Here is a 26,003-nt window from a genome sequence, read left to right as displayed (position 1 = left end):
GTGTGTGTGTGTGTGTGTGTGTATCTTTTTTTGTACTTTTTGTTTGTTCCTTTGCTCTTGGTTTGTTTCATATAAAAACACAGATTTTTTTAAAGTGGTGTGTTAACATTGGATGGGGAAAGTCACTTTTGTTGATCAGGGAAAACCAAAAACTGAGAGTTTTTGATGTCTTTTTGAATAATATTCAAAGACTGTCTTACATTGTTTTCTGGACTCGCATTAGAAATTCTTTGGAAAAATGCAAAATAGAATTGAAACTAATGTACTTCTTTGGCTAATTATTACCTTTGTAGATTTCCGCTCAGTCTTTAAAACCTTTAAAACTGGAAAAAAAAATGTTTTTCAGCCATAAATTAATTTTGTTTTAATATATTTCATTTAATTTTAATCCCATGAAACAGGAAATAAAAGCTGTGGGGATGCTCTGACTGGATTAAAAGTCGTCTTTGTAAACATTGTGACCCATGTCTTTGACACGCCTCCTTGAAGAAAGTCTCTTCATAACAGGAACAGCAAGAGATGAAGGTCTCTTTTTAAAACAGGACATGGGATGGGAGGCAGACTTTGGAGTCTTTGTTAGGCACGTGGGCCTGTGTTTTGTGTTGGTTTTGTTCTTCTAAATCCTCCTTGGTTTGTGTTTGTCTCCGAGCTCTGCTTTGAGCGATTAGGGACGAGGGTTTAAACAGCTTGGTTGAATGAAGACATAATTTCAGCCCTTTATTGTGCCTTTGAATAGTCTTTCTTTATATCAATAAATGACACTGGTTTGAATATTAGCTATAAGAAAGGGCTTTTCTTTAAAGAGATACAGCCCAAAGTGTTTTAAGAATTTTTCTGTCACATTAGACTCGAGGCTGGTTTGTTCCTTTATTGCAGGGGACTATATTGTATTGGACAAGTGATGTCAGTAAACTGTGCCACCAGAGATGAGCCATATCACAAGAGGCATCGCTAGAAATCTGAGTTGTGCCATTAGACAGAGAGAAAGGCAGTATCTTGAGAGAGAGACACAGAACGAATTGTTCCACAACAGACTGACGGACCTTTTAGCCTTATCTTCCTGAGCTACTCTTACAGAAAACCAAGGAGAGGAGGGAAAAGAATGCCCTGCTCTTTCTCTCCCTCCCAATTCCCATTCTCTCATTTCTCCTGTCTGCCTCTCCCTTCCTTCTTCATTTCTTCTTCTTCTTTTGTCCATTGGTCTTTACCCAGTGTTTCTTAAAAAATCCTCTTAACCCCTGAACCTCCTCCCATTGTCCCCTCCCCTCCATATCTTACCTTGATGTTTTAATGTCTTGTTTCTCTCCTCACCCACAACAACCTTATCCCTCCTCAGCTCTTTGGAGAAGCCATTGCTCCTAGAGATTGTTAAAAGGTAGGTCTGTAAGCCACTTCTAAGCAGCGATTGGCTCTTAGAATAACAGTTTGAAAAACAGATCCCTCTCTCCATCTCAGGCTCTCACTGTATGCGTGACAGCTTTTCAGGAGGGGTGCCGTACAAACACGGGCCCAGCCGCTTCTGCAAGAACATCTTATTTGCATTTGTTTACATGTGCCACTCTCTGCATGTTTGGATTTGCTGCATGTCACAGTGTTTTGGTGCAGCCCCTTGCCCGTATCTTGATACATGCAGACACACGCGCGCGCAACAGTATTTTGCTTGTGATGACACTGAGTCGTCCCTCTCCTCCCTCTCTGACAGAATGAAACGGATGGATAATTAGATATCAAAGGAAGGCAGGCTGGGTGTGGCGAGGCGCGCAGGCCCCTGCGATGGTAAAGCACTTATTAATGAGATAGGCCTTATCTGCTCTCCTCCCAGGAATTCTGCCTTTGATCGGCCCCGACTCCGGACTTAATACATTTTTGATTGATAGGCCCAGATGACAGAGAGAGGCGGTGAGGATAGGGTAGGTGGGTGAGGGGAGTGTGCATGTGCATGCAGAGGTGGTGGTGGTGGGGTACGACCCTCAGATGTAACTGTAACTATGCCCTTCACATGATTGAATAACTTGTGACAATAATGTTTTACCTCATAGAATAGAGGCATACACAACTTAGGGGTGTTTGCATGATGAATAAATCTTAGGATCACAGTGCACGCGTGCAGCTCCACATTCCTCTGCCCACACAGACATAAATTCACGGAGACAACCCAGAAAGACGGGCCCATTCAGTCACCTTAACCCCAACTATAACTCACACACCGGGGCACCAGAAAATCTTTTCCCCAAGACAGAGCAGGCGAGGGGCAGGCCTGCGGAGGGGGACTGAGATAAGGCCCTATCCCCATATGAGGATGAGTTATGGCCCACCCAGGAGGATGTGGCTAGCAACAACCCACCCAGACACACTGCTGAGCTCGCGGGGATTGGTGTGGCTGCTCTGCTCCCGTTAGTGAGGCAGCGGGCGACCTCATCGACAGAGATAACGGCTCCGCTCTCAATAACACCTTGACCAGAGGGAGGAGAGGCAGCGGCGTCGAATCAGCGAACGCCACACGAACCAAATCCACACAAATCATACACCTCCGCCCCCGCTCCCATCTCTCTGCCCGACAAGAGGTGACTGAGCGTAACCATTACTGCGCCGTGTCACCTTGTTATGAGTCTCTGTCAGTGTGAGGCGTCGGGTAAATTAAAGAAGCCATAACTGCTGCTCCGTCACCTGCCTGTCAGCCCCCATTTATTACCATGCCAACGGGTGGAGGGATAACTCCACCCTCCCTATGTGAAATGGACAGATCGATCAGGGTGACAGGCACATTTCAGGTCTTCAAATCAATCAGACTAACAAAGGCAGCTGAAAGGGGAGATGTTTGTAAAGGGCCACAGACGCCTTACATTTCCAGATGAGTCAGGAGAACAGGCGAGAGCCACAGACTCAAGCTTTACCTAATACCGTGGGTGAGTGCACGGGTCTCTGCTCTTTTCTCCTGTTTTTCAGGTGTTGTGTCTCCATCACACAATAGCTTCGGAGTTTCATTCACTTTTGTGCGATAATTCACTGTGGAAGGTGCTGCGTCAGTGGTCGAGAAATAACTGCAGGCAGGTTTTTAAGTCACACATCAAAGTTTTTATTTTATAGTCAGACGCGGCTTTAATGTTGGACTCAGCGTGAGAGAACAGCTCCCCGAGAACAACGATGAAACAGAGGCAGCGCTCAACGGAGATGGGGTGGGAAGCGAGACAGCACGGGGAGGGGGTTAGATGATAAGAGTGGGAAGAACTGATAGAGTGGAGGGAGGGGAAAAAACGTGTAGAGAAAGAAAATGATTAAAAACAGCAATCACCCGTTGGAGACTGATAAACCAAGCAGTTGTTAATTGGAAGCGTGCAACTCGTGGGGATGTGGTTGGATTAGATTCACTTCTTCCCTATGCTCTCTGTCTCTCTTTATTCTCTGCCCTCCTCCGTCGACTCAAACGTGTGAGAGACACAGTCCATAATCAAAAGTTAAAATGATCGTAATGAATGTAATATTTCTATTCCTCCCCCCACATTTGCCAATCAAAGGAGAGAAATTGAATGGACTCTGTTATAGAGTCCGTCTTTTTCCTTCTGTACGTCTGAAACAAACTTCCTTTACGCCATTTGTCAGAGCATAAAATGAAAAAGGGTGACAGTTGGAGATGGAGAGACAAAAGGCAGTAGGTAGTAGCCTATTTTTGAATGATCTTAGTTTTTGGGGCATATTGGAGATGGGAGATGGGCCGTGGTCCATAAACAAAGGGCTGACAGCCCACCCATCACCTCAGCAAGTCTGCCTTGTGCTGCCTAGATAAAGCAGTGCTGCTGCCTTCTGTATCAACACCATCCATCATCCATCTTTGCCTGCCTGCCCTCCCTCGCATTCGCTTTCACATCATCCACTCTCACTCCCTACACCTGCCCCTCTGCCAGCTGTGTGTACCTTTTTACCCAATGGAGAAAACTTTCAATAGAGCAACTGCAACTATTTTTTTGTTTTCAGTTAAATCAAACCTTTGTTGAACATTTGTCCATACAAGCTAACGTTTTACATGATTTCAGGGGTCCTCTCTGCTGAATTATGCATTTGAAACCCAAGTTTGGAAGGATGAGCATTAATCACTGATACGTCCACCATCCCACCATCCTCTGAGCGCTCTCACATGCTTTTCATATTTGTCTTCCAGCACTATCGTACGATTCTGTCACATAAAAAAAAATGAAAGGCTTTGTTTTCTTTCTCTTTCTTTCTTGAATATTTGACGACTGTTCACCTTCAGAGTATTTTGCTCGTCGAATCAGACAAAGCCGAGGTATGATTGAGCTTTGGCAAAGTAGTGCCTTTCCAATATTAACCTGACAAAATATTAAACTTTGATTTAGAAAATTTTAGCCCCCCGCAAAATGACCCTTCAGGCCACCATTGTTCCCTCGTCAATTTGGGTTTTGTATGAGCATCTCCATCCTTTCTTTGTGGCCCGCGGGGAATGGAAATTATGCAAATGGAGATGGGCACTCTGAAGGAAAAATGTTGACATCTCCCATCCACGCTGCCCCCTAAATACACACACATCATGCGCATACCATTCAGTTAGCTTTCTTTTGGCCCACTTTGGTGGGTCTGTCTCTTTTGGCTGTCTCTCAAGCGTACTTTAACAATTGCGGCCGTATTGCCTGCGCTTCAGCCTTTCTTCTATCCATCCATGGCCATTTTAGTCATGTGGACAGGTGCTGAGACAGGAAGACAGAACGCTGTCAGCAGCTGTAACAAACAATACTAGGTTATCTAACTTTGGAAGAAAGACAATGGAGGAATTAAAAGTTGTCTTGTGTTTGAGGAAAGGCGTGCATTGATTACCTGCCTTCATCACTGCCACCTCTCCACATGCTCAAATTTTTAACACAGTGTAGCCTTACACAATGAATGGCCTTTTTTCCTTTTTTCTTTTTTTTTTGGGCTTTAAAGACACAGACAATTTAGTAATAGTTTGCAGCGGTAGAAACTTTGCAGATGCATTTTTTATTTCTTTGGTGCTTCATTCAGTTCCACCAATCACAGGGGAATTAAGAGATAGAGTAGAGACCTGGAGACTGAGCAGAGCAGCACGGTCGGGGAAATGGCTCAACTAGCGGATGAATTAAAACGAATAAAAGCCAAGAAATGAGAAAATGGGCTATCACTTGTGCAGCATAATGAACAAAGTGCAGATATCACTGTCTTTATATGCCGGGGGGCTAGAAGCTCTATGTTCTCACACTAGAAGAACAAATGAGAGTGAACAGGGCCAGAAAGCATAATGACTGTCCATTAGGCCATTGCTAAAGTCTACTTCCTGTTGTTGATGCAGAATTTCTAAATTGTGGGAGCGCATCACGTGACCTCAGTCCACCCTCAATACCTCTGATCTGCCCTAAGGGTTCAGACATGACTGCCTGTGTATGAGAACGCGGGGTTCACTGAGAACTTTAAAGGCTCTCTGTGAGTTTCAAACTAGAGTAAATGACAAAGTGGGCTATTTTATAGAATGAAATGTAGTATAATGTGACATGTTTGCAATAAAATGAGAATGAAAAAAGTTAGATTTTAAGAATGAAGATGATTGTAAACATCTAACCTGCTGATACAAGGTTCATTATTACTCTTTCACTAGTTTTCACGCATATGTACTGTTGTATGAATACAGAATATTTTTTAAACACTAGCAGCAACCTGCTCTCGATTTCAACATGGGAGCAAATTATGGTGCCTGTTAAGTTGCATACAGGCAAAGTATATTGAAAGTGACCTGTGAAAGAAACACAAACAGAGAACAGAACATTGCATTCACAGGGGGGATGATGGAATTAACATAGTATGTACAAAAATCAAAAAAGTTGGGATTTATAATCAACGTTTTTTTTAAGACACACAGATGTTAGAAATATGTTTCTTTTTGATGATTTTCGTGCAGTTTCATTTGGATATATATCTGTGCGTGTGTACGCTGTGATCATTATATTAAGAAGATTAACATCTTATACTTAGTTGTTGCTATTTTTTGGTTTATTAAATGTGAAATATAGCGTAAGTAGTCTTTTGTAATTTGGAAAGCCCTTCTGAACCACTGTTCAAAACCCAATGATATGAAGCAGATAACAAATCTGTAGTTGAAGTCACTATGACCAGGGGATGTTTGGAATTTCTGCTTGAAAATTAACTAAAAGATTGAATTTATTAGTAGCAGGGCTGAGTCATATCATATCAGCCACGATACTGTCATAAAACATGTGTAATGTCACAGTACTGATGATATAGAGTTGCCATGACTTTACATTCCCTAGCACACGAGACAAGCCCAGACATGTCTGACAGCGAGAGCCGTGTGTCAGCCTGATGATGATTTAGTAAAAAGAGCTACTTCAACAACTTCCAACAAACAACGATTTACAAAAATATGTGAGAAAACCGCTCCTGCTAAAGGTGTAAAGGTTAAAAAAAACTCATCCTAAGATAAAATATCCGAGTTGGAAAATATTTTTCATTTTCAGTGTAGAAGCCTACATGCAGTTTAATTTGAAATGTATGCTTTTATTTTGATAGTGCAGAAAAAACAGGAAGTTGGGCGAGAGGAGAGTGGAGCCACATGGTTTTTTGACCTCGCAATCTCTCTTCATCCATTTTGAATTGAGATTTATAAGTTTTCGTAATTTGGAATTCTGTTGCTGTGTACCTGTTTGGACTTTTGAAGTAAATATTGAGAAACTATCAAGGATATTGAAAGAGGGACTAAGCGGAGCGTCAAGCTAAGGCTCCATTCGAAGGAAACCTACATTAGTTTTATTAAATAACAATATTGTGCAGGCTCTTAAGAGTTACAAAGTTACATTAGTTTATGTCCTTATCAAGATGAAGTGCTCAGCATGTATGTGATATTTTTCGTTAAAATTTCCAGAGAAAACACTACTTAGTCTACTTTTATTCTGCAATTTAACTTATGCTGTGTTACTGTTGCACCATAATGCTGCTGCTAGCAGCCTGTGGCAGTAGAATCACACTTTAAATGAGCAAGTCTATCATCAGCGACAGTAGCCCATTGGAAAAAAGGATAGACGATGGCCTTTGTTTGTTTGAACCGACATGCAGCATTTATTGGTGCAAACAATAAAAGCAACACTCAACAATAACAAAAAAAAAAAAAAACACTCAGTAGCTGTTTCGATATTGTCAAAAATACAATTATCCAAAACTTACTTGAAATTTTGTGATATAATTCTGTGGATATGTCACACACTCCTAATTATCAAAACGATTTCTAATTCGTTTTTTGTCAGCAGCTTGAAAAGACTAGACTTTTAAAAAGTAACCTAAATGTAAAAATAAAAAGTTGGCCGTGACAACAATGGTAGGAAAACATTACTTTTGTGTGGTGTTTAAACTGTTTTAAACATTCCAATTTAGAATTATGCATTTATTTTGTTACAGAAAATCGATTTCAGAGTGACTAAAAGTTACAAAGAAAAATGTCATCGGGTGCTGGTACTGAAGTCCAGCAACTCAAACCTGATGATGAAGTATTTTGTTTTTGTTTGATTAACTGAATAAGCCAGTAGCAGATGTTTTCATCTGTTTCTCTTATATATGAACAGTATCTGGGTTTAATTTGCTTAAAATACCTCCTCATTTCAATTTCAACCTATTAAGGTTACTGTACTGTGTTGCATTACATTTTTTACAATTTTGTAATTTTTTTTACATTGTGTTTGTTAATGGAGTGGATGAATGCACCATCGTAACCACCACTTTAAAAATAAAAGCAGAATTTGGTTCATAGGGCGCGGTTTATAGGAGTGCATTCTATGCGCATCATGAAGTGGTCTGAGTGCATATCGCTTGTAAAGCAAAGTAATCAGATTTATTAGTGTCAAAGCATGACACTTTCATTGAGTGAATGAGTTACACACCCGATAGACATGACAAATGAGCATGATCATTGCTTCATCATGAGTTCATAGCTGCATAACTCTCAGCTCTAATGATGATGATCTTCAGTCACGCGTGCCCAAAGAAAGATCCTTAGGCTCGCTATGATCTTCATTAACCCCAATGACCCAGCTGCTAACACTGCCCCCCCCCCGCCTCCCTTTCATAGCTTAAACTCCATACATCACACAGCCATGGCCGACATCTCAGTCAGTCTGTGTGGCTAGACTGACATGATCGGATGTGACAGAAGCAGACAGAGAGTGGACAAGTGCAATATGTGGGAGAGAGGAGAGAGAGGGAAAGGGAAAGCTTTTCATGATTTTAGTGCTGAGGAATGTTATGTGTTGGAGGTCATGTGAAACACTGCTGGCACTCTGAATAACCTTCAGGAGGGCGATTGCGACACGACCCGGAAGTAGTCGGGTCACGAGTCAGGGCAGAAGGCTCGACTTTGTTGACAGCACCCTTTCCAATCTATACACAACTCTCACTCCTCGGCTTCCTGGGAACCTTACTCCCTGGTTGTTCAGTTTAAAGGGCTCTGTCCACACAGGAAAAGACGTGTTGACACGACCGATAGAAGCATAGAGAGCCATTGTTGGCATCGAGGAGATCAGGGAGACATTTTCTAGAGGTGCGATCTGAGAGGAAAACTACCCCAGGAAGTTCCGTGGCTGACCAGTCGAAACCCCATTTCGATATTTTGATACAACTCGCTGATCAAACCTCCTTTAGTTCACAGTTTCAACCCAAGGGGAAGGTGCCTCTGGCTTAAGCTACATGAAGCATTAATGGGTCATTTGTGGGTTTAAGGGAGCGGGATGGAGACAGAGAGGCAACCGGTGGAGGAAGGGCTGACGTAAAAAGTCGCATGAGTTCAAGTTGCATGTTAAACAAACAGCTGAGCTTTTTGAACGGCTGGAGCCTGACGTTTGCGCAAGTTAAGTAAATTAGTGTAAATTTGCAGAAGTAACCTAATTTTGAGGGAAAACAAATGGCGGAATTTTAATTGAGTGCAATAGGCGAGTGGCACACTGGGCAAAATATGGAAAATGAAGCAAGACTGATGGAAAGACTAATGGTTTGTGTAAGCTGCAGCCACAGCAATTATCACTGGCCTCTGCTTTATCAAAGAGAGCAGAATAAGCTAATATAATGATCATGTGAATGGATAATCCAATCTCATAAAAGACCTAACGATGGCGTGAATTGCTGCTATCATCGTTAGTGAACAGCAGTTGCATTGTTATCTATGCTACGCATATACGTCTGTCTTTGTTTAAAAATGCATTTATTTATTTGCATTGCACATACAAATACTAAATTTACTTAATATATAGTAACCATTTCTGGGATTGATCATTTGTGCTGAACCTGTTAGCTGATAAATTGAAAACCTTGTTGATAATTGATAAATCAATTAAGAGCCCAGATTTCCTTGTTAGTATTCAGCTGAGCTTGGTGTGCTTGTACTACAAAACTGAGCTGATACGACATCATTAATGCATTCGGGTGAGAGTTTAGTAATTCAGTGGCCTGCTGTTAAACATTTGTGCTCAGTGTAATTTTTGTTTTGTGTACCCCATAATATGTACGAAGAACAAATCCCTTCCATGTCAGCGGCACAGCTTTTAGCAAGCTCATAACAGCGCGACTCGTCTGCGCGCAGCACTAGTTGTGTGTGTGGATGTGCTCTAGTGTGCGCTTTAATGTTTTAACATATGCAACCCCTTATAAACAGTGTTTTATGCAAACAGTGGCAGAGCTCCCATCAGATAAGACTCCAGGAAAGGGAGAAGGATACAGCCTTGTGAGACAGAGAGGGGGGGATGGAGGAGAGACGGAGCGAGTGAGGGGTGAAAGTGGAGGCGATGGGAGAACTGAGCACGAAACATTGTGACCGAGGGAAGTTTCTCTTCTGAGCACTTTGGTTTGGTACGTTTGGTTTGGTTGAGGAAGCCCTTTACTTTTTGACCTTTCAGCATTTTAGCATGCAGCTTCTTTGGCCTACTTTCAGCATTTTTTAGCGATAAGAACCTTTAAAAGCAACAAAAATATACAGCTTCGTGTGTCTGTATACACGTATAAAGTCACGTTGACACAATTTAGCCCCAGCATTTCACACCAGGTTTTTATTTTGGCAAAATCAGACGTGTATGCGATATCAGTTGTCCACCGCAGTCCAGGGTTTATCTCTGCACTGTTTTTTGGTGCAGTCTGTGGTTGTGTATATCTGATGGTAAGACACGGCATGGCGTTGGTCACTTTATCATTGCTAATGTAATCTCTCGCTCCCCTCTACTTCCTCTACCAACACTACATAAAAGAGCGCTGCCCGATAGAGAAAAATACAACGCCCGAGCCATCTTTCGTTCTATCTTCTATCTCTCCGTCTTTCGTTTGCTCTCTCCCGCTCTCTCTCTCGCTCGCTTTTTCTTGCTAGCAGCGGAGAGAAAAATGTCTCCCATCCTCTCTGACTTTTCATTTGCCTTCCATTTTAACTTTCTCAGCATTTCTTCTTCTCTGTATTATGATTTTCTTCTGTTTTTGAAGATTGGGGAAGCACTGTGGTGTTGACTGAACTACTACTCTGCCCTAGATCAGCTAAATCTCTCATTTTGAACACCCCCCGCCAATTTCTGTCACTCCAGGAGACAAATGTGCATCGCCGAGTTCATTCCCCCCTCTCCCCGTGCCCACTGGCTCCCTGAAACTCAGTTCCTTTCTCCTTTGAAGTGCTGCGTGCAGAATGGAGATTCTTTGCATGGTAAATTCGCCCAGTTGCCCGCAGCGTATCCATTACACAAGTTTAAAGAATGCTTCGGAGCCGTTTTGGAAGGGCCCTTTTTTCTCACTTCACAACCAATTTCTCTGTGTTTTGAACTTCGGTAGTCATGAGCCATGTAATCTGTAAATTGGGCCCTTTCTTCCGAGCTCGCGCTCCACCGTCGAGCAGCGTTTGATGTGCAATTATTTTGCTCATTACATGTTAATTTTATTGTTATAGTTTGCAAATGTTTCTCGGGGTCATGATGTTAAAAGTTTCTGAAGAAGTGAGAAAGAGGGAGAATTAGCGAGTCGCGCGTACGTCACGGCGGCGCAGAGAGAGCTCATTTGAGATGCCAGGGCTGGCTATCTCTCTGCTCACTTTCAAGCCTTTTTAGAAACAACCTGCTGGGTGGTTTGAATAGCTAAGGAGAAGTTGATCTGGGATTTAGTGTGGAAAAGGGATCCAAGACCCTTTATCTGCTGTAAAAGGTTGGGAAAATGGAGATTTGTCTTGTTTGTTAAAACCGAACCATAATCTCCTGCACAGAGAAATCTTAGGAGTATGGGAATCATACGCCGCGTTTATTTAGCCCTTTGTCCCCATTCTCTCTTCATACACGTCTTGGCAACCTGGCGTGATTATCTACGATTGCTGGCATGTTGTTGATGTAAGAGCGAGGGATGATGAAGAAGAAAATCGGTCCCTTTTTTTTTTTTTTTTTAAATAGCAGATTTGAGTGGCTTGCTAATTATATTATAGAAGAGGATCAGTGCATTAATTATGTCTGGGCCGTGAACAAAGCGTTATTTAGAGCTGGTAAATGTTACTGTAGGAGCTTGGCAGCGCAAATCCCAACATTACAATAGTAAGGAATAAAACCACGCGGCTGAATCATACGCTTTTCATTTTATTTCAATAGCTGCTAAATCCACCGATGGATACGATTGCGTTTTATTGTGAGAGTTTGCTTCTGTAATGTTTCGTTTTATCAGGACCAAATTAATTTGCTGAAACACTTTATTGTTTTGCCTCTCTCGTCTTAAATAAAGACAGCTGTTTTGGTTTTAATGCTGCTTTATGTTTGATCCAGTCACCCTAACTCAAACACGGTTAGAATTAGCCTTCAGCTGTGAGGCAGAGTAACTCACACACACGTGCCCAAATTGCTTGTAGACTCTCCTTTTCATCTGAGGATGCGATAGTGCTCTGCGCTCTTGCTTTTACCGCTCTTTCATTTCTTCCTGTCTAATGGCAAAGGCAAATTCTGTTGGACTGTGTTCTTTAATACCATCAGCGCTAAATAAACTTTGTTGACAACAATAGCTGCTGGCAAAGCGCCTCCACAAACAAAGGAGAGCCAACAGGTTCAAAGGCAATGCATCACTCTGCTTCTGACTCTTCATTATTCATCCTACTGTCTTTACCTCTCATTCCCCATTATCCTCTGTGTGTGTGTGTGTGTTTCTTTGTGGCTCTTTGTCTGTTAAACTGCTACATGGTCTGGATACTGAGGCTTATTAGCTGTTGAGTTTAATTAAAAAAGGCCATTCATATGAAAATGGGAGTCCGATAGCGATTGCTGTCCCCAGCAGCTTCCTCCTGTTACTTTTAATTAGACACCCACTTGATTGACATCAAGCCTACTGGCAGCTCAAGCTTAGTATGTGTGTGTGAGTGTGTGCGTGAGAGACCCTGTGTGTGTGTGTCCTCTTTTACAGCACCTATGTATGTGTGTGGAGCATGTGCATGCTTTTTCCACGCAAACACATACAGAGAAGTACAGAAATACCAGCTCTAAGGTCATTAAAGCATTACAGCAGGAGACTCTACATCAAAGTTCACTTTGTCGTCATGAGGTAATTATCCCCACAGTAGCGCAGAGTCCGGCTGCCCACCTTGTCACTCATGTCCACTGGGTCGTGTGGAACAATGAACAGTAACCTTGTGATTATGAACAGGGTGTGCAGTGAAACTGTGTGTGCTCGTGCCAACACCACCCGCCATGCTGATAGAAAAGGTGATGAGCTACTTTTCTCTTTTTGTTTGTCCTCTCTTTCTTTATTCTCTCTCTCTCTCTCCATCTGTCTCTGGAGAGAAGTGGCTTTCTTTATCTGTTTTCAGTGCACGCTCCAGCTCTTGCTACCTTATTATTATACTGTCAGCAGCACGTGCCTGGCTGATAGATGTTCCTCTCAACTGTTTACTACAAGCAGATGATTTAACTAAGGCTTTCTGTTCAACTTGACCTCTCCTCTTTCCTTCGTCTAAAACAAGATGACTTCATTTATTGTTTACGACGACTCCATTTTATTGGAGGAGGTTGTGAAATAAGCTGCACAAGTGATAGTTGTGTTTTAAAATGAACTGTGTGTGTGTGCGTGTCGGACTGGAAATCGAGGAGGTCCATGTCCGCCTCACATCCCTGTTTCGCCAGGATAGATTGCATGCAGCAAGGACTCCCTTTGTGCAGCTTTTATTTCTAAACACAACAGCTCGTGTGCTGTAGTAACAGTGCACCGATGCCTTCAATGTTTCCAGCTCAGCATAGCCCAGAGTAAGCAGCCTGTTTCATGTTAAGGCCTTAGTGAAGAGGCCCACCTCCGCACAGACTTCAGTCTCCAGCAGAAATGGCCCATCAGAAGTCACTGCTCTGTAAAGTTGTGTTCCTTTCCCAGTGTTTTGTTTTGATTTGCCGGACGTTTGGGAATGATTTGGGAGACGGTCCCGATGGCGGCAGGGATATCAGAACAAAACGTGCACGATGGATCTGAAATGTTGTTCCAATTACCGCCTTCATTATGAGTTTGTCATCTGCTGCTTAGACGCACTGTGGCCTGCATTTCATGGTGTGTCAGTCGAGTCTGCTTGTTGTTTTTTTCATTTATGCTTCTATATGCCCGAGGCTAGTGCTGCTCAGCGTGGCGACATCTACCAACAGGGGGCACTTTAAGTAAAAACATGAATGAAAATAACTTTGGAGGGGCCGAATTTAACGGTTTAGATAGCGATGCCGGTTTTGGCCTGTCTTCGCTATTTGCAATCGTCTGCATCGTGTTTTGAATAAAAATGTAATATGCATCAAGTTATCCTTTGATACTCATTCATCTGTGAAATAAAAACAGCTAAAAGTTGTTTCTCTTTACTTCAGAAGGCTGCCATTTAAAGGCCCACAGGCCTCTCTGTTTTGTTACTCTGGTACCCAGAATTCCCTCCTTCCTCTCAGACAGATTAAATCACTTGTGTTACTCGGAAATGCTCCAAGCAATAAGGCAGGATGGAGCACGTACAAAAGAGCCTAACATGGTTTGAAAGAGCAAGACAGAGAGTGAGATGGAGGGGAGCGTGTTGATGTAACGTATCATTGTGGCGAGTCTCCTGAGTTAACACCATTAGCCAACCAGCGCAAGGGTCCAGCTGTCTCCCTGAGCCGTCGAGGTGAGTTACCTGGGCTGACTTACCTGGCCTCCCAATGCCCCCCAGGATACAGTGTTTCAGCCAGGCCCCATGTCCTCCCTTCTCCACAGCACTTAGCAGTGATTAACCCCGGATTCGGCCAGCCCACCTGCCATCTGACTACCATTACAGCCCTGCTTATCTGCCTCTCCATCTCCCTACAATAGGGCCTGGGCTATGCTGAGGGATTGAGCTGGGGAAGGCAGCCTGCCCTGTTTCATAATAAATCATTAGCTAAATACTTTTGTCCATTTGTGTCATGTTACATGTACTTCAATTTTCTGCTCTGTCTCTGTCCATCACGCCCCTCCCGCGTTTTTTCCCCCTTTCTTTTCTTGTCACTGCCACCGTCTGCTGCCACCATTCATCCTCGATTGCTCCCAGTGTCTGCCCACCAGACTTTTTCCTTCCTGCCTTTCTCCCCCTTTTATTTCTCTCTTTTTCTCTCTTATAGAGTCGACTATTATCTTCAGGTCCTGACTGTGGATGTAAATGATTCTTATCAAAGCTCAGGCTGGTACTCCCCTTCATCACATATGCAGCCATGTAACCCTACATATTCTGTGACCTGGTTAAAAAAAAAGTTTATGAAAAGTTCTGTGAAACACAAAATCAATTTTCCACTTTGGTTTTAATGATTTCATTGTGTCGAATGGTAATTCAAGCAGACATGCTGCGTCATGTGCTTGCGCTTGTTTCTTAGAGAAGGCTACATTTTGAATGGCACCATCTAAATTGGCCTGTTTTGGCTGCTACTGTGTCAAAACCATCCATTCAGACATATCACTAACATTTGTGCTCCACTGTGCTCCTTTCTTTCTTTTTCTTTTTGGTCTGGATACCACAGAGGTTAACACTCACACATATACAGCGCAGGCAATCTGGACAGCGAGGAGGAGATAAGTCTTTTTTGTTCATCTAACTTGTATAAAGTGATTATGGACATACTGAGCCCTCCATATTTAGACTTCTTGACGCCCCCACCTCAGTCACCCCCTAGTATGACCGTTGTAATCTAATTTTCCACTGACAGAGGCCGTGGAGATCCTTGGGTCACGGTGTGAGTCCTTCCAGCTCTCCCCTCCTCACCCTCACGCTCTAACTAAGAAGTCGCCATGCAGCAGACAGCACGCATTAGATCTGTCTACCACTACGTCAGCTAACCCACCCGATTCATAACCCTGCACCGCCTTGGTAATCAGAGAGAGTGAGAGATTAGGGGAAAAAGACGGCAGAAAGGAATTACATTTATCCTTGTATCCACTTTTTGTTGTTCCTATCATCGCTCACCACCTTACAATACCTGTCAGTGTGAAAGATGACGTGTGAACTGCATATAATTTTAAACTGTCAGAGATCATTTCCGAGGATAAAAAAAAGCAGGGGTTGGGCACGAAGAGAGCAGGGAGTCTGCTTTGGCACTGAGGCGAGTGGCCACACCTGGAGAGGTCTTGCTCCTTGTTGACCTTTGGCGTGTCACTGGGGTGAGTCTCCCAAAGCTTCACCATACATCACTCTACCTGCCAACACTCTCATATGGCCTCCACTGCCGCTGTTATCGGAAACATCTCACACACTGCTGTTATAGTTTTGTCAATGGAGGGCATTTGAGCTCCTGAACTTCCTTTGCCCATTGAGGATTCGTTCCAATCGTTTGCCTGCTGCAGTAAAACATCCATGTCAATATCTGGCCCACGCAAAAAAAAAAAAAAAACCTGCCGGCTTTTAAAATGTCATGCTGGCGTATTTAAATGAGCACTATTTCAACCCAACTTCCAGACTGATGCTGGTTCTTTTTTTATACAGTGCATTTTGCTGTATCCACCCCTCTCTCTCTTTCTTTCTCGCTCTTTGTCTCTCTCTCCTTCTCTCTCACCCTCCCTCTCTCCTCGAGGCCGTAGCATAGCTAGAAGCTGATAGGCATCTCCTCTGGAGTCTGCTGCAGTCTGCCCCGGCTTCAGACAAAGTGCCTCCATCAGACCAGTGAGGCTCCCTGGGAACATAGTAGCAGACCCCGAGGCCCCATCACTACTCTGTGTGTGTGTGTGTGTGTGTGTATACAGTATATGTATGTGAGTGTGTGTGTGGATGAATAACAAGGGCTCAGAGTAGAACCTTTGTACTCCAATCCCAGCACTGTAAATGGGTTTTGCAAACTGGGATATGTGGAGAGTCATAGCATACGGGATATTTAGGCCAAAGCATGAATGCTCGGTTTATAGCGCGTTACTGACTTCTTCTAATATAGGTTTGTGTTCATCATGCGGTTGCGTTGTAATCCATTTGAAGGAGCCAAATCAAGATTGTCCCCATTTTTTTTTTGTAAAGCCTCGAGACAGCAAAGCACATTTGCACACTCATGAAAAAAGCTCACACAAGCACATACGCACGGCACACTCTTCAAATCTCAACTTGGCATCAGGGAACTTGGGAACGCTTCGGTTTTTGACTTTCATCAGAACTAGAAAGAGAGCGACCAAATGGACAAAAACCAAAACCAAAAGAGGAAATCAGAATAAGTGCTTTTATCAGGGGCCCAGTTTGCAGGGCCTGACACACACACACACACACACACACACACATACTCTTCCTGTACCTGACCCCCATGTGACCTCCCTAACTTTTCAGCATTTAAAAATGCAGTCAAGAAGGCTATTCTCCCACTGGAATTTATCCGTGTGTGTGTGTGTGCGCATTCCTCTTAGGCTATCGCCACCATCACTTGACAAGAATTATATAATTGCAGTCTGTGATCTCATTTTCCTCAAAGAACATTTTGAAGTTTCCTCTTTTGCTCTTTTTGTTTCCTTTCCCACTTTTTTTTTTAAGTTAAAATGACTCACATTAAATCTCTCAGTGCTCCGTGTTATGCCATGCTGCAGCACATTAGCTCTCTTTCCAACGTTCGTGGAAAGTCACAGTTTTAAAGAGTACATTTAAATAACTGAATCGAAAGTATTTTCATGGTTTAGATATGCACTTTTATATACAACTTAAGTCAAAGCCATTGAGGGTTTGTTTTTTTTTACAACGGAAAGTTCAGTTACACAAAATGTGATTGTTTTTAAGAGAAATTCAGGGGCAGCTCCATTGTTAATTTATCCAAGACTATTCAGGTACTGCACAGAGTACTTATTTGTTGTGATGAACAAATGAAGTACTTTTGGGGCTTTTTTGGAGACCGCGTGAGTTAGAGTGTTACTGTAATTAATGTATAATAAATGGTGAAATTATTGTTCATTGTTTCTGATTCTGATGTTTATTATAATATTATTTAATTGTTTAAAATGTGTCCTCAGACTTCTCCTTCTTCAAGTTAATTTCCCAGATTAATTTGTGTGCTTCTTGTCTGTCTCGTAAAGATAGCATCATTTCCCAACAACAAATCTCAATGCTGTAATCTATGCTATAAATCATAGATTTATTGAGATAGTTTAGTTTTCTCTTTTTTCTAGTATTTTTCGATGGTCCTAAAATCAGCCATTTATAGGGTTTTTTTATAGGCTGACTTTTGGATGTGGTAGCCACAGAAGTCTACCGTCTTTGTGCAGCTTCAGTCCTTTTTGCAGTCAATAGAGGGCAGAAGTGATCTGCAGAGGTATGTCTGCATATGTAAGGAAATGGAGACATACAGAGAGTTTGTGTGCACGCACTTGTGTGTGAGTTTATACCTTTGATGAGCATCTATGCAACACTGATCCAGCTGTTTGCACTGGACACTAAAGCGTGAGAAACCCTTAATAGGACACTAATAAGTCCTAAGTTATTGTAAGTGGAAATGTGTCTCAGTATTGTGCCACAATCTGAGATTTTCAAATATCTAAAGCATCACAAGATCCCCATGAATGTATAATGTTTTCATAAAAGCATTAACTTTACGTCTTTAGTTTGTGGCAGCTGCTTGTAATACTTAATTAGCCCACGTATCCAGTACAGTGACTCTCAGCAACATTGCTTTAGTTATTTTTAACAGTTTAAAGAAGAAAAAAAAATGCCATCCTCCTCTTTGCTCTCATAAATCAAATAGCACCAAATGTATGGAAGACTTAAAAACCTGCACACACACGCCCCCTCCTCTCCTGGCTTTATTGTCACACAGGCCTTATCTCCGATTGACACCTCTGGAAATGTCCCAGGAGAGGGACAGATTTGCTGCAGGATTAAACTAATTTACCAGATGATTGAATGCGAGTCCAAAGCCACTCTTTTGGAAATAAATGCAAAAAAAGGGGCTCATGGCCACCACTCCAGTGGCCATGATACACAAATGACTTGGCAGTCATGTTTACATGTGTGTCTATATATGAGTGTGTGTAAAATATCAGGGCACAGTATGCTCTCTTTAATATTATCTTAAATTTCTGTGCACACAGAATTCATAGTTTATTTAGTGTAGAGTTAGGAGCAGGTTTTTGATCGCGCTGCAAAATGCTGTTTCACTCTTAACGTTTTGGAGATGATCATTTAAAAGCAGGCAGCCTGACACCCAAGCCAGGCTCCATCTCTGGATTTACAGCATTAGCAGCAGACGTGAATCATCATCAGGATATAGAGCAGATGGAGACAGGGAGAGATGGCTTTGGGACTGACAGTCAGGGAGAAGGAGGCTTCTCTTTAACGCTCCGCAGGGACCGAACATCTTTCTCAACACTTTAGAGGCACGTAGCAAACTCTGTATTTTCTTCACGTTCTTAACTGTCTCCCAAATATGTAAAAAATACGGTTTCAGTGCGTCCAAACCGATTTGCGCCTGAGGGATGTTTCTTAATTGGAACACATTCAAGAGAACACTTACATGCTCCCGAGTGGTATACAAAATATTACATTAATTAACATGCAAAACAGCCCTGCTCGGCACATGCGCGCACACACACACACACACACACACACACACATACCCACGCATACTACATGCACGCAAAAAAGACTGCAGCGACAGCACAAAACAGACATAGGCTAAGAGGAAATAAGGGCAAAGAATAGGAAGGAAATTTGCTTGAAAATTTAGCTGTAAGCCTGCTGAAGATCTTATTACACAGGCTGGAGATAGTGATCTCAGCTGGAATAATACTTAGCACATGCTGCCCTTTTAATTAAGCAGTAATATCTGCAGAGAGGGGTGGAGAGCAAAATCTCTCCGTTTCTGTCTTCAACATCCTTGCTCACTCACTTTCATATCGCAGTCCCCCATCTTTAGCCTCTGCTCCTCTCTCTCCCCAAATAATCTCCTGTGAAAAGGATGGGCCAAGGTGTGGGATGGGGTGGGGGGGCAAGGGACACACTCTGCTGTGAAGCAAGTGTCTTCTTGAAGGTCATACATGTGTTTCTGTGTTTCTTCCTCATCGGGCTGTCTTACATGCCCTGGGGCTCTCACTTTGTGGGTGAGGGCCATCTCGAAAGCTGGTGGGTGGTTGCGGGCACCTCTCTAGCACAGCGTTAGCACTGAGGCCCGGCCCCGGCGTGCCCTCAGGCTGCCAAACCTTGTAGGATAGGAACCACTTGTCTAAACAGGGTCGTCCAGTGCGGTTGGCTCTGAATATGAGGATCTCTCACCATGGGGCAGCCGCCGGGGGCAGAGCTTCGGCGTCAGGACCACAGGCCTCATTAAGTTTAGTCGCCAACGTGTTTACAAGTCAAACTCAACAATATTCAGTTCTTTATTTAAGCTTTATTTAACCTCTGTTTAAGTTGGAAGTGAAATAATAATAATAATAACATATCTGTTAAACGCACTGGTAGCAGTTAGTGTAGGTGAGCACGCTCTTGAATGCCTGCTTGTTACACTCTTCTTGTTTCACTGTTCTTAGGTATAAAGCCTTTTAATCCTGCGAGGATGATTTTTAATCTAGTGGTTGGGCGACGCCTATGCGCACTTTCAATTGTGACACGTAGCGCATAAAGCCTTTATTCAGATGTGTTAACCATTGCGCTTTGCTCCATACAAGTGCAAATCGAGTTAACGCTCCGTGTTCGCCTGTGTTTGCACTCCCTGCGTCATTACTCCGCTCCTACTGCCGGTGCAGCTGATTCTCTGTGCCTGCACACACGCAGACACACACACACACTGCACACACAGATCCTCTGAAAGGCCACATGTTAATCAGCTGTGAGTTAAACTTGCAGCAGAGAAAAGACAACAGATCAGCTCAATTAACACAAAAAAGAAAGTGCTCCCTGTGCACACAGTCACACACGCACCGCCTTAGCCATTGCACCTGCAGCTGAAGGGGCATTGTTCCAGCAACCCCCTCCTCTCTCTCTCTCTGTCTATCTGCCCCTTGCTCTCTCTTTCTCTGTCTCTCTGGAGGGAAACTGTTTTGTGGCTGCTCTTTTCTCTCCTCTCTGGGCCTTGGCCTTTCCACAGAGTGCCCCCCCCTCCCATTTCCCTGGGTCGCCACTCTCTTTCGAAGATGCAGGGCGCCCCTCGCCTGCCTTACTGCAAACACAGCTGACAGAGGGCTGCTCACGTGCCGCTCCGCAGGGCCCCCAAATCCTTTCAAGTGTGAGCAAGTGCCGGCGTGAAACTTTGGGGGGGTTTTTTTAGGGGGGGGGCCTGTTGTGTATTTTAGGAAAATCAGCGCCATTTATCCCATTGCTCTTGATGCTGCGGATGTCTGTCCATCCTCAGTTGTCTAATTAAATTGTTTCCTTAAGCAATTCAAACATCTTACAGTGTCCATAAAAGTTGAAATAAAGTGCTCAGCTAAATTTGGTTTATTTAAAAAGCTAATTTGTGTTCACTGAAAAATGAAAACTTTCTTAGATTGTGGTCTGTGAAGCACCTGTGTTACCGTGTTTTTTCTCCTAAGTGACTCAAAGCTAAATAATATAAGAACGCGGAGAAAAAGACTGAATGACAGATATCAGGAGGTTATTGTTGACCCGCTCGCACTAAGACGGTGAAATGTTTTGTCTCCACTCCTCTTGGAACATCACTCCGTCCTTGGCTCTGACGCCGTTTTGCATCGCTCTCCTCTTTGGCTCCCTGTCCCATTTGTCACCGCAGCCCGTATTGCTCATTCCCACTGATCATCCTATCACAGTGCTATTTTTCATATTTCTCATATCCGCTCCCCTTATCTCTCCTCCAGTGCCTGGGCCAGACACGCAAAGCTAATACAGGCTCCCAGTACGTGCGCAGAATTCAGTGACCAAAGATTACAGCGGTGTGAAATACATATAGATTTCATATGTTATTCTGTGTTTGCTTGTAATAGGATCAGGCTTATCCCATTTCCAATAACTCAGGAGATAACATAAAAGTACACGCCGGTGATCAATGAGGAGGTGAAAGTCCTAACAGGTCCTCAACATTCCCAAATTATGACATCAGTTAATTATTTCCAATCTTATTTATTCATTGACCAGTGAGTCAATTTGTGTATTTATTGTCTAACACACTGAAAAAGATTTGCGATTTACACAGAGCTTATATTTTGTGTGTGTGTGTGTGTGTGTGTGTCCCAGCAGTTGTGCATATGCGAGTATCTGTGTCGAGGCTGTGACGGATGAGCTGCTGTAACTGTTTGAGGGCTGCTGCTGGTATTCTAACCATGCCGACTGTGTGTTTTATTGCCCTGCTTTCATATAGAGCCTGCATGGCTGCATCTATCTCCCCAGGTTAAAACAAACAGAAACAGCTTCCACCAGCATTCTGCCCAGCCTGCTTGGCCTGCCCTCCTCCTTCCTTGGCTCCAACAGCCCCGTCCAGGGGGCAATAAACTCGTTATCTCCCCTTCTCAGATCCTAATCTGACCGCCCGCCGCCCTGCGCGCTGCCAGGTGACCTGGGGTGGGGTAGGGTGGAGGGGAGGCAGAAGCTCCCTCTTCAGCTCCCCTCTGCTTGCCTTTTAAATCTCTTCAGCTTTCCCTGCCTGTCAGCACCATCTTAACCCCCACTTTCTGAAACCCTCCCTTGCCCGGGGCTCTGAAGACCTCCTCCTCCTTCTTCTCAGTCTCCTCCTCCCCACACCCTTTCAGCAATTAATCCAGCTATTGATCACAGTAAAAGTCTAAAGGCTGGGAGGCTGTGGAAAGACTAGTCGAGGCCCATTCAGGCCTGTGGCTACACAAGGCCACACTGAGAATGACGTTAGAGCTTCATGGCTTATCTCAATTGCTAACTTTAAATTTTTAAAAAAAATATGATGGTTAAAAGATTGAATTTCACACACTGGCTTCAGTTCTCCAGAGTGTAGGGACAAGCAAACTTTGTTTTTCACGTCTGAGCTCTATTACTTGTCAGCTCTGCCATATTATAGCAGTTGATCTGTGTGTCTGAGAGGCTGCAGGGATTTTGACTGAGTGGACGATTTTGGCAGAATTCCAGTCATTCTTCACCTCTTTTTGAGGCGTGTTTTAAGATACTGCCCCACATTTAGATTATTATTCTTTGCATGCAGGGTCAAGAAAGGCCCTCCAACATTTTACAGTAAAGTAGAACCAGACAGATGCTGTGACACTCCTTTGGCGCACTCTACTTTTAGATTTATTCATAATGTTGACATAACCTGACTATGTTTAGTGTGGCTCAGACAGCATCTAGGGGCTAGCTCATAAGCCAGACCACCACCTGTGATAGTTGCTCAGGAACTGCGCAGATGGACGTAAGCTCTGTGTGACTGCCCCAGTCATAGCATATGGAAAAGTCCCCAAGATATCTATTGATTAAACATCTGTCTGACGGTGTTGTTATGCAGGTTTATCTTTCAGTATGTATGCACAAGATTTTCTTCCATGTAGGCGAATGTGAGTTTAATTCTTGGAATCGCAGCAATCTTCTAACTGTATCGTCAGATGTGTTTGTGAAACATCTCACGGGGTTTTCCATGATGATCACAACTGCATTTTAAACCGCTGTGCTTCTCCCTGGTGACACAGTCACTCTCTGTGCTGGAGCTGAGGGTGCAGTTTGGGTCCAGGTCTTTGATGTAAGGGGTGAGGCGGGCTGTTTGGGTGTTTGGGCAGGAGCTGGGACAGACGAGGGCAGAATGTGATGGAGTGATTACTCTCCTTGCTGCTCTCCTGTCTGCCCTGGCATGAATGCCCCTCTTCATCCATCCTAAAAGGCACATTATTGGCCCGAGGAGAGTGGGATATCCTGGCCACTGACCCCAGTGTAGGGGTCAAGGGGAACAGGGGGGCAGATGAAAGGGAGCGTAATTATGGGCAAAAGACAAAAAGAAACCTTGTCTCCAAACAACTATTTTGGTGGGAAGTGGAGGGGGAGAGGGTCGGGAGGAAGGAGGGGTACAACTGAGATCAAGACTTTTTCCCTGGCAAGTTATGTCCTTATCGCGTCCCCTGTCCCGCCGTGTAAAGATGAGGACCAGCTCTGATTGGTAGAGATGTGGTTCTTATCTGATGGGGATTGGCTGAGGCCCGCGGGCACAGGAAGTGACAGCATGGTTCCCACAGTCCCACCTCTGTGAGAAAGATTCTGATTCACTGTGGGAGTGTACTGGTTTGTGTTTACATCTGTGTTTTGGTTATCCATGTCACCATATATTCAGTTTTTTATTTATATTCATTATCATCATCATTATTACTATTATTAGTAGTAGTAGTATTAAACTCTACACATATATGCATGCTGGCTTTCGCACTGTGTTCTACATGTTTAGTGTTTTGCGCGTTGGTGATTTTATGCATAGAAAAATATATTTGCAGAATATATATTTAGTCAGCGTGGGAGGGATTTCCTGCACTCCTGCTTTGCCCTCTGACATTGTGGCAGCCTCAGGGTCTGTGTTTATTTGACCTAGCATGCTCTAACTGGCCAAATGACCACCTGACTTTGAGTTTTTCAGGCGTATATTCCAGGAAAACATTTTTTTTTACTGTAAGAAACCTGTCAGTCCCTGAGTTTGATGGGTTTCAGATGGCTGTTCATTGCATTTAAAAGCTCATCTAAGAAGCTACTATACTTCACTCATCACCAAAAAGGGCCACTGTGGGACACGGTGGTTTAGTGCGGTTTAGTAATGTGATGGCTGCCTTTTTGAATTAGGGGAGTTTCCAGTTTTTGAAGAATGACCCACCATATTGTCATGGGAGCCATTTACTGAGATATTTTCTGCTTTTGCGGTACATATTTTAATGTTCTGTTGTTGTTGTTGCTTTTTTTCTTTCTTTTTTTGTTTTTTATAAAAGCCCATCCTTGAAAAAGAATCACAATAAACACTGTGGCACTTGTCATTCCTGAGTACTCCCAAATAAGAAGTAAATTAATGATAATTTTTAGTAAGACTTGATTTGAAGAAGTGCACATCTTGGGTAATTTTAATCGACCATTTTTGATAAATTAAAATAGAGAAATCAGGAAAATAATCAGGACAGCATTATTGTATTGATCCACACAACTCATGTTCTCTTTTAAGATATAAAGCATGTCGCCTTCATCTTCTGCTGGAGTGGGGTTTTCATTACTCTTTCTTACAGGTTTATTCAGAGAAGATGTGACACTTTAATGGGATCTGCCTCATTTCTCACGTGATATTTGGCACCTGATGCTTGAGTGAGATGAAAGGCTGTGTTCAGAGAACACAGAGCGTATCAGGGAATTCCCTGAAATATTTTTGTGTCGGTTGCATCATTTAACATTATTAAAGCAAATCGCACTTCCTGTTTTAAAATATTTGACAAGCTGAATCATCATTTGAATGATGTTTGAGCAGTTTTAAAACTTACTTTTCGCTACTCGTGAATGCTAAATGGGTTTTTTCGACTGCTTATGTATGAGGAGCATCTCCTTGCTTAAACTTAGATTCAAATGTACTCATTCAAACGGTTAGGGGAACAAATAGATGGATGGATGAATCTGTTTCTGTTCCTGTTTGTCTCTTTGCATTAGAAATGGAGAATAAGTTGAGATAATACATGTATAACATCTTTCTTAGAAGGGTGTTGCTACGGCCTTAAATTAAATGGGATAAGTTATGTTTTGTTCATTTGTGTCATATACATACTATTAGATTTGGATACTCATGTTAAGAAGGTTAACATAAGTACAAGTAGAGCCTAACTACCAATATGTCGGGCATTATTAGCTATTGGTTAGTTGTTGTTTTGGCTATATCAGTATCTGAAAATATAGCAGTCAATAAATAAAATAGAAAAAAGTGTGTGTAAGAGGCGACTCTACAACTTGCCTGCTGGCAATGAGGCCACAAAGAGAAAAACCAGCTGAACCAGCTGAAGGAGCTCGAGCAGGGCATAAAGAAATAATCCACAACTTTTTGTGACAATACTACAAGATTATTTTTTTTCCATTGTGTTATTACCTTAGTAAGAAAAAAGTTTAAAGTCTTAGAGAAATCATTTATGTTTTGAAAAAAGACGACATGTGACCTATATATACAGGTCACCAAATATTGGTTTTAAAAATCTTCAATTAGTCAGTATTGGTTGGGTTATATGTAAAAGTAATGGTAATAAAGGCATTTATATAGCACATTTCCTTACAGATCATCTCAATGTGCTTATATAAAAGATGGAAACATAAAAACATGCGTAGGTTTGCCGTCCCTTCAAGTACCAAAACAAGAAAGCCAAGTTTACAGAGAAATTAATTCCAAGCTAAGACACACAAAAAGAAAACACAGTAATTAAATGTACACCTTTGAGAATAAAAAAGGTTTTAAATTCGTTTCCACCTTTTCTATGTCCAGTTCTAAAGATTTTCTAGACATGCAGCAGTTGATTTCATCTGTGCAGTTACTTATTTGTGAATGGAGGTTAGATCATCAGAGAAAAATGATGGGTATAACAACTCAGACTGAAACTCTGAGTCGCTGTTGATCTGTAGGTCATTGATGACTTTAGTAAGAGTCATCTGTCCTGTGATTGGT

This window comes from Pundamilia nyererei, unplaced genomic scaffold (genome assembly GCF_000239375.1).
Source record: "Pundamilia nyererei isolate P.nyererei 1_Seehausen unplaced genomic scaffold, PunNye1.0 scaffold00178, whole genome shotgun sequence".
Classification (NCBI taxonomy): Eukaryota; Metazoa; Chordata; class Actinopteri; order Cichliformes; family Cichlidae; genus Pundamilia; species Pundamilia nyererei.
This window is presented reverse-complemented; position numbering follows the sequence as displayed.